The sequence below is a fragment of the Camelus ferus genome, chromosome 8 (genome assembly GCF_009834535.1).
Source record: "Camelus ferus isolate YT-003-E chromosome 8, BCGSAC_Cfer_1.0, whole genome shotgun sequence".
NCBI lineage: Eukaryota > Metazoa > Chordata > Mammalia > Artiodactyla > Camelidae > Camelus > Camelus ferus.
In genome coordinates this window covers 72,691,154-72,699,718 of record NC_045703.1, presented here as the reverse complement: position 1 = coordinate 72,699,718, position 8,565 = coordinate 72,691,154, and the positions used below count along the sequence as shown (strand labels likewise).

The window sequence follows — 8,565 nt, the reverse complement described above, 5'->3', positions numbered from 1 at the left end:
GATTTCACGATTCTGAAGGATGCTGTTTTCACGACTGTGTTGCTTTAATCAGGCAGAGCTGGGGAAACCACAATTAGTCAGGGGTTAAAATCAGGGAGGGAGAGCAGCATCCACGACCTTGACGCCCGTCAGCTGCGGGACCCGCCCCCTGGACATGGCAGGAGGGGCCGTTCCCTCCATCTTCTCCCACACAGCTGTCGGCCGGGACGTGCTGCCCGAGAGCCTCCCCACTTAGCTCCTCTCATCTGGCTTTTCCCACATCAGACTCGCCTCCCGTGTATCTTGTTTTCATCCGGCTTTCTCGGTTGCCTAGGAAATTAAACAGGGCCGTTCCCAGGCTGCGTGAGGGCTGGGGGCTGCGTGTCCTCTGCGAGCTCCCAGGTGGCGGGAGGGGGGCTGCCTCTTTATCTGACAAGAATTCCTGCTGCAGCCGGGCAGCCTCGTTCAGATTTTTTCCCAGGCTGCATCACAAAAGACGGCTGGCGAGAACAAAAGTGAGATGCTAGCCGGGCTGTACCCCTTTGTTGGGGAGCCGGCCTGGCTGAACCTCAGGCGGACGCATGCGTAATTCGGAGCAGCTGATAAGCGCATTGTGCCTCCTTCAGAGAAAGGGTGGTCCTGGCAGGAGGGGTGGAGGGAGGCGGAGGCTAGTCTCGCTAGGAACACCCAGTTGCTCCCAATACTTGCACGATGCACAGCTAAAATCTTCTCAGGCTGTCGAGAGAGGGAGAAAGTAAGAACTTAACCTCCCAGAGCAGCAATAGAAATGGAAGTGGAATGTTTTTAGTTTACGGCTCTTCCCCTCTTGAAACGGTCCTCGGTGCGTGTGAGTCAGACCGCAGAGCCCGGGGCCCCGACACCCACGGGGGGTGAGGCTGCCTTCCTTGCCATCAGCACTTCTTCCCCGGTGGTGCCAGGTCACGTCACCCTGTGGGATGCGCAGGGCCGCCTTGTCCCTTTTCCCTTGTGAGTAGAACGTGCCAGCGGAGCCGCGGCTTCGGGTCCCGCAGACCTGGCTTAGGGGCTCAGTGGGGCTTGTTCTTTTCGGTTCTTCCTCAGTCAGTTTCCCCGTCAGCTCGCCTTGCGTCACCGACTCAGGAAGGCAGAGCTCTGGCTGGTTTATGGCTGGTTTTCTGTTGATCATCTCCAACCTCTGCCATTCGAAGAACCAGGCGTGGTCGTGTGAAGGGCAGCAGGAGAAAGGAGACGAAAACGCCCCTGCTCTGAAATTCTGCTGTAATGATGTCACGTGAAGGCAAGGCTGTTCATGTTTTCAATTTCAAGAATTCAGTAGGAGACGACCTTGAAACAGGACATCCCCACCTTCTGGTCGGTTCAGTCCTACTTAAATCCCTCGATGTCCCTCAGCGCCATCTGTGGTCCCCTTGCCTGGTGGGTTCACATCCCCAGGTGGGTGCCGCGAGGGGCTCACTGGCACTCACACGCACGTGCACACACGTTTGTTTCTGCGGTGTGTGCAGTGGGGACGGCATCGGATCGACAGCTCAGTTTGGAAGAATTAACATTTTAACAAGAGCAGCTCCTCCAGTCAGTGAGCATGGTTTCTTTCTTTATTTACTTAGGTCATCGATAATTTCTCACAGCTGTGTATTGTATTTTCAGTGTCTTTTTTTTAGGTCTTGCATTATTTTGTTACATTTCTCCTTGAGCATGTTTTTTATCCTTTTATACAGGTTTTTTTTTTTAATTTCACTTCCCAGTGTTTGCACTGCTGGCACGTGGAGATGTAGTGGGCTTTGCACATCACCTTGTCTCCTACAATCCTGCCCACCTGCTCGATGGCCCTGGAAGCGTCTTTGCTGGTTCCCTAGAATTTCCTACATATTTAGTCATGCCATTTGCAAATAAAGGCAGATTTTATGCCAATACGTGTGCCTTATTTCTTCTCTTGGCTTATTCCACGGGCCTGTACCGCGTGGAACAGAAGAGGTGGGAACACACATCCTCGCCTTGTTCACAGCCTCAGGGAGAAGAGGACGTGTGGGCTTTCAGTCGGCGTGTGCGCCCAGAGGTTGGTGTTCTGTAGACGCCTTTCCTCAGAATACAGCTCTTCTTTGCTGAGGTAGCTCATTCACTTGTTTAATCACAGATGCTAAATGTGCTTTTGGAGATGAACTGAGATGACTATGCTTTTTCCTTTATTCTATTAATCTGGTGAATCGCATTACTTTCCGTGTATTAGCCCACATGTGCCATCCTGGGATAAACCCCACAAAAATACAATGTTTTGTACTCTCATCGCCCCCACCCCTGGTTAATACCCCCGGTCTCACTGCTACCACTTCATCCCACACCACAAAAACGCTTCCTTCCGCTAAGAGGAGCGATCCCAAAGTGCCACCTAACAGGCTGAACGTGCTTGTCACTTAAAAGCAAAAGACGGCTTTGAGGACTTGGAATGGCAGCAGGCGTGTCTACGGCCGAAGACGGGGCTCTCCGCCTGCCGGGGGTGGGGGTGACCCGAGGCCTCTGGTAGTCCCCATCCACAGTTGTCCATCCTGCAACCCTTCCTCCCTTGTCTTGAAAATGACACTGGGGAAAGGTCACTCTTTATCCCAGCTTGTGTCGCTGGCTTCTCCAGGCCCAGCACCATAGCTGAGGGTCCCTCACAGCCTCATCCCGGGGCCTGTAAATGGAGACCTGGACTGGCACCTGGCAGGCATCATACACGCAGCTGGGAAGGACACCTCCCAACACAGGTGGGTGCTGGACGGATGCAGACAACAGGTGGACGTCTTGTCTTGGTTTGTGGCCACCTGAGCTTCCCTTTCGCAGGCAGAACCACAGTCAGGTGAGAGTCGGGGCTGAGCACATGCCTGTGGGGTGTGGTTCTCTGTCGGAAGTCAGTGCGGGATGCGCTGGAGCTGCAGGGCTCCTCACCAGCAGATAACTGGGCCGACCCACTCAGAATCTTCATGACTCCCTTCCCCACCTGCAGCCCGGCAGGAATAGTGGTACCCACACCACAGAGCTGCGTGAGGACCAAGTGACTTGACACAGGGGACACAGCTCGAACTGTGCACGAGGTTAGCTGGTACTGCCATGAAAGCCTGCAGTTTCCCAAACTTATTAGACCAGTAAATCCTATTTTTAGGAACATCTTGTGAAACTAATGCTTCTTGGAACGTATTTTTGAAAAATCTGGGCAGAGGAAAAATAGCGGATTTGGGAGTTGGACTCTAGAACTTTGGGGCGTTTTCTTTCATTTTTGGTGTGGGTGATGCATTTCATTGAGTAATTTTTTTGTTTTCGGAAAGAGCATGGGTGGTGAAACAGCTTTCTTTGGCTCTCAAAGTTATGCAATAGTTTGGCTGAGTGTAAATTTCTAATAGTTTTTCTCTCAAAATCTCTATACTCACTGTTTTTTAAATTTAGTGTCGCAACAGGGCCGCGGTGCCCGTCTGATTCTCTCCCCTCTGTCAGTCACCCTGCGCACACGGGGACTGTGGAATTTTCTTCCACGCGGCATTGAGAGAGCTGACCCGTTTGCACTTCCACGTGTATCTCTGCCCTGTGTTCTGCCTGCCCCTCCGACGTGGTTAGGGAATTTTCCCGTGTAATGCATTTGGTCACCGCCTCCCCAGTCCGGGCACATGTTGTGTTAGTCAATTATTGACATGCTAATGCTTTGTAACAAGCAACCCCAAACTCCACATCTACAGCCACGAGTGTGTGCTAGCTGACTCATGGGTCAGCGTGGCCTCCAGCTGCAGGGCTGTGACCAGAGGGAGACTCTGTTCCATATGCCTCTCCGTCTGCTGCTGGGGCCATGTCCTCCTCAGGGTGATGAAAGTTGTTCAGAACAAAGTAAGTCTCACGGGCACAGTCGATGCCAACAGGACGGAGAAACGGGCCCTGCCTCTGATGGGATAAAGTCCAAGGTCACCGGGCTAAGGGTGTGGTGCAGGGAGGGGCGGTTCTGGAGCAGGAACGTGACCACTAATGGAATACGGCTGCCACTTGATGTCACCGGTGTCTCCCACGCGGGACTTTGTACAGTTCCTCTCTCCCTCCCAATCTCCTCTCTCCTCCCTCATCTTAACGGTAAGTGAATTGTACACGATAGTCTTCTAAGCCAATAATTTGGTTTCAAGCATAAAATTAGGAATGAAAATGACCTATAATCGAGGGAGAATCATCTAGCTTCCCTGATAATCAGACATGCAAATGACAACCAGCAAAGTCAGATCATCAACTGGATCCAGAGTCTGGGGGGCTCCGTCTCCCCCGCTGCTGGTGGGGGAAGGGCCCAGGCCGCAGGCTGTGGCTGAGTTTGGAAGGACGATCTTCCACAGAGGCACAGCCCCGCCTTCCCCGACGGCCCCCGCCGCTCCCGCCGCTGGGTCTCCCTGCCGTCCCCGCAGCCGGTTGTGGGTGTTCGGCCTGGGGAGCTCTCCACCGCGGGGACCGGCCTCGCCTTTCATGCTGGGACTGAGCTGTCCACGCGGGCGACCTCTCGAAGCCACTGGGGTCCCGGGCCCTTGAAAGTGACTCACCCAAACGGAGGCGAAGTGTAAGAGGGAAATGCAAACTGGGCTGGGAGGACGTAACAAAGAGGGAGACACCTCATCACACGGCTTCACGTGGAAGTGACGGCCTTCAGACACAGCGCGCTGCAGAAACGCGAATTAAACTTGGTGTCCGCTGTTCCTTTTGACTCTTCTTAATGTGACTTCCAGAACGTGTACAATTACGTGTGTGGCTTGCATTGAACTTCTACCGGAAATTACACTGGCCACCGTGTCCCCACGCTGGGCCTGGCGGCCTTAGAATATTTACAAGTTGCTTTAAGCTGTTGAGGTCTAGACAAAGGCTGCTCCTTGAGTCTTTGTTTTGTTTTGTTTTTAACAAACAAAGTAGATTCTGCTCATCTACTTGGCCTTTGTTGTGTTTTATCTTACCATTCTTTGTCTTTTTTTCACAATGATATTTTTATCTTTTGTTTACTGTATCTTAAACAGAAAAGAACAAATTATAGCACAGGGAGGGACTGTTTGTGCTCGAAAACCTCCTCTGGTTTCCACCAAGCACTTTCCTCCTGCAGCTCAGAGGCCCCCCCTTCTCCCTGCAGGGTGAGCCCCACACATGTGGGCGGGAGGGCTCAGCCTCCGGGACCCCAGCATATCTTTGTAAGGCTTAATACAACCCTGATTTTAACTGGATACATGCAGAATAATAGAAAAAAATACATATATATTCTGTATAAACCTACATCATCATAAGGAAATAGTTCCTATTTTAAAATCACGTCAGGAAATAAAGCCCACAGAAAATGGTGACAGTTTGTATATGTTACAATATTGCAAGTAACATTCTTTATGAAGATCAAACAAAAGCTGAAGAATCAGGTGAGGCTCTATGACTTCAGGTAATCTGCCTAATTATTTTAAGTGTAGTTTGAATAATAAAATACTATGTAGGTGTGCTTCTGCATTTGTAAGTAGTTACTTTTAAGAAGCTCTGAACAAACAGACTTTGTTCTGAGGTTGACAAAATGAGATCTACTGTATAAATGATGTAATTAACAGTGATAATATAATAATAATTTCTTTGTAAAAGAAAACAGTTGCTAATAAGCTAAACCAGCTACACACACTGACGCTTTGTCTCGAGGTAGTGCAGGCGTAAGGAGGGGCACACACACCTGCTGAAACCAAGGAGGGGGTTTTGGAAAGAGCTGCTCAATCGCCGAAGAAGTAACAGTTTCAGCCCTTCTGGGCGGCTTTGACAAAAACACCCAGACCGGCAGCTTACAAACCGCAGACGTTCATCTCTCATGGCTGGAGGCCGAGGTCCAGGGTCGAGGTGCTGGCAGTTTCACTGTCCAGCGAGGCCCTGCCTGGTTCACAGACGGGTCTTCTCACGGTGTCCTCACGTGGTTGGAGGGTGAGGGAGCTCCCCAGGGGTCTCTCTTATAAGGGCACCGATCCCACCCTGAGGGCTCCACCCTCGCAACCTCATCACCTCCAAAGTGCCACCTCCTAATGCCACTGCGGTAGAGGGGTTAGGATTTCAACATATGACTTTGGGGGACACAGTTCACAGCAGGTACACTATGAAAGCTGGCGGAGGTGCTGAGCGTGGGGTTGGGCTGTCCGAGGGGAGTCACCTGGTGCCCTCACCTCCTTCCTGGCCAGCCGTCAGATGCCGTCAGGACAAGAGTGTTTAGTCTAGTCACAGCCAGTTATGACATGAGGGACCTCGTTACTCTCGTAGGGAAATGAAGGGTCAGTAAAAGGCTGGGAGGGCTAACCACCTACCTCAGCAGACACAGCACCTGGTAACACCTGAACACCCGCAGCGAGTCCCCTGTGACCGGTCGCGGTCAGAGCCCTTTGCTGTGGGTCCCTGTGGACACGTGTGAGCCTCCTCATGGTCCAGCTGGGCCATCTGACGAGTAATGTGGGTCTTTATGTGGCGTGTTGGGGGTCCTCCCTCCTCGATGCCCTTCCTCCTCCCTCTGAGTGACCTCGGGATCCCAGGTGCAGAGTGGGAAGTAGGACCCCGCCTCCCTCACGGCCGACACGCGATATCCGGGGCATCCTGGCCCTGGTCAGGGCCATAGCTCATCCTGTCGGGACGAGACATCAGGGGAAACGCAGCAGGTGGTGCCCAGACCATTTCCTTCTTGGCACAAAAAAACCAAAACTCTTCTCCCAAATGGAATTTCATATGCTACGCCATCCCCACGGGCTGGCACACTGTCTGAGGTCTCAGAAGGATGAGCTTCCCACAAAAGGAAGAAAAGAGGGGAGTTTGGATGAGAATATGGCCCCTGCTCCATGTCCAGCCCCCTCCCTGCACCACCGGCTGCCTCATTGGTTCGCCCAGCATCCCACCCCTCCCCCAGGGGCCAGATGTCACCTAAGCCCCTGAGAGCTCGGGCGTCAGGAGCTCCAGAGGAGGGGGAGGGGAGAAGAGGGGGCCGACTATGGGGGACCGTCCACTTAATTTTTCATTGCATTTAATTTTTGTTTAAACATACTGCCCTCAAGTAATTACATTTTATTTTTTTAATTGAAGGGCAGTCAGCTACAATGTCAGTCTCTGGTGTGCAGCTCAGTGTCCCAGCCATGCATGTACATATATCCATTTTCATAATCTTTTCCATTAAAGGTTATTACAAGATATTGAACACAGTTTCCTGTGCTGTACAGAAGAAACTTTTTTCTTTAATCTATTTTTATATTTTATTTTTGATTTTTAGTTTGACGTTCTTTAGAGAGAATGTGAGGACTGAAAAGCAGTTCCGTCGGGTGCTGTTGGCTTGGGAAACCCGAGCCTCGGGACTTGGACCTCGCAATGTGGGGGCTTGTGCTGAACGGTACTCTTGGGGGGGCCAGCTCTGGGCGCGGCCCCGGAAGGGGAGTGCAGCCGAGCAGGCTCCGAGATGCTGCCTTAACACGCCGCCCACCTCCTGCTCCAGCCCTGGATTGGTAAGTAGAGAAATAATAGAGAAAAGAAAGTATCACTGGAAGATGGGAAAGTTAATCAAACTTGGGTTCAACCGCTTCCTCTGTGAGACCTGAAGGGACACGTGGCCATGAGCAAAGGCTTAGTCTGTGCGTCTCCTGAATTTTACTGTCCGCCTTGGAACACGGGAGTGGCTGAGCCTGGCTCTGCAGAGCTGTCGAGTTTACTCTCCATGATGGTGAATTTATGTCAACTGGACGGGCCACGGGGCCCAGACTGGACATGACTCTGGGTGGGGGTAGTTTCTGGATGAGACCAATGTTGGAATCGCAGACTCCGTGAAGCAGGTGGCCCAGCCCAGTGTGGGCGGGCAGCGCCCAGTCTGCCCGGGGCCCTGGGAGGATCAAAGGTGCGGGAAGGAGGATCCTCCACTTTTCCTTCCTCACGGATGCGCTGGGCCATCTTTTCCTGCCCTCAGGCTCCCCTGGTTCTCAGGCCTTTGGTCTCCAAACCAGTGGCACCTCCGCCCCTCCTGGGCCTCAGCTGTGGATGGCAAATGGTGGGGCTTTGCAGCCTCCATCATCATGGAGCCAACTCCTAGGAGAGATGTCCTTTCGTGTGTGTCATCTCCTCCTGGTTCTGCTTCTCTGGAGAATGCTGACCGACACGCTCACTCTGAGCCTGGCCTGTGATGGGGGATATTTTGTTCCACTTCGACACCCTCAGAAGGTGATGTGAAGCCGCATCCCCGCTGAGGCCGGAGACAATGCCCGCCCTTGCTAAGGGGGCAACGTCACAAACCTCTCCACGCCAGGGACGGAGGCATCTTGCAATGCCTCTGGTGGGACCAGCACATCCCAAAGCGGGCAGGCAGCAAACCCCTGGTGGTCCCTGAGCACAGGGACCCCGCGGCCTCCCAGACTCTGAATCCCAGATTCACAGCCAGGATCACAGCCCTGAGAAGCCCTCAGGGCAGTGGGCCCAAGGGCGGCAGGGCCACTCACGCTGCCCCGTCCTCTCTCTGGTGGTTCGTCCTCACAGACACCGGTGTCTGCGGTCTGAGGGGTCTGACTGCGTGCATTTTCAGTCTGCACGTTTATGTATACTTACGTGTATAGCGATGGACTAACG

At 52.7% G+C, this 8,565-nt stretch overlaps 1 long non-coding RNA gene across 1 annotated transcript; it reads left to right on the top strand.

Moving 5' to 3' along the window:
* Nucleotides 1-619: 619 nt before the first annotated feature.
* LOC116665491 lies at nt 620-1,887 on the top strand. The gene is made up of 3 exons (XR_004322139.1): nt 620-966; nt 1,060-1,263; nt 1,695-1,887. It is a non-coding gene; the product is annotated as an uncharacterized LOC116665491 (long non-coding RNA).
* Nucleotides 1,888-8,565: the final 6,678 nt, after the last annotated feature.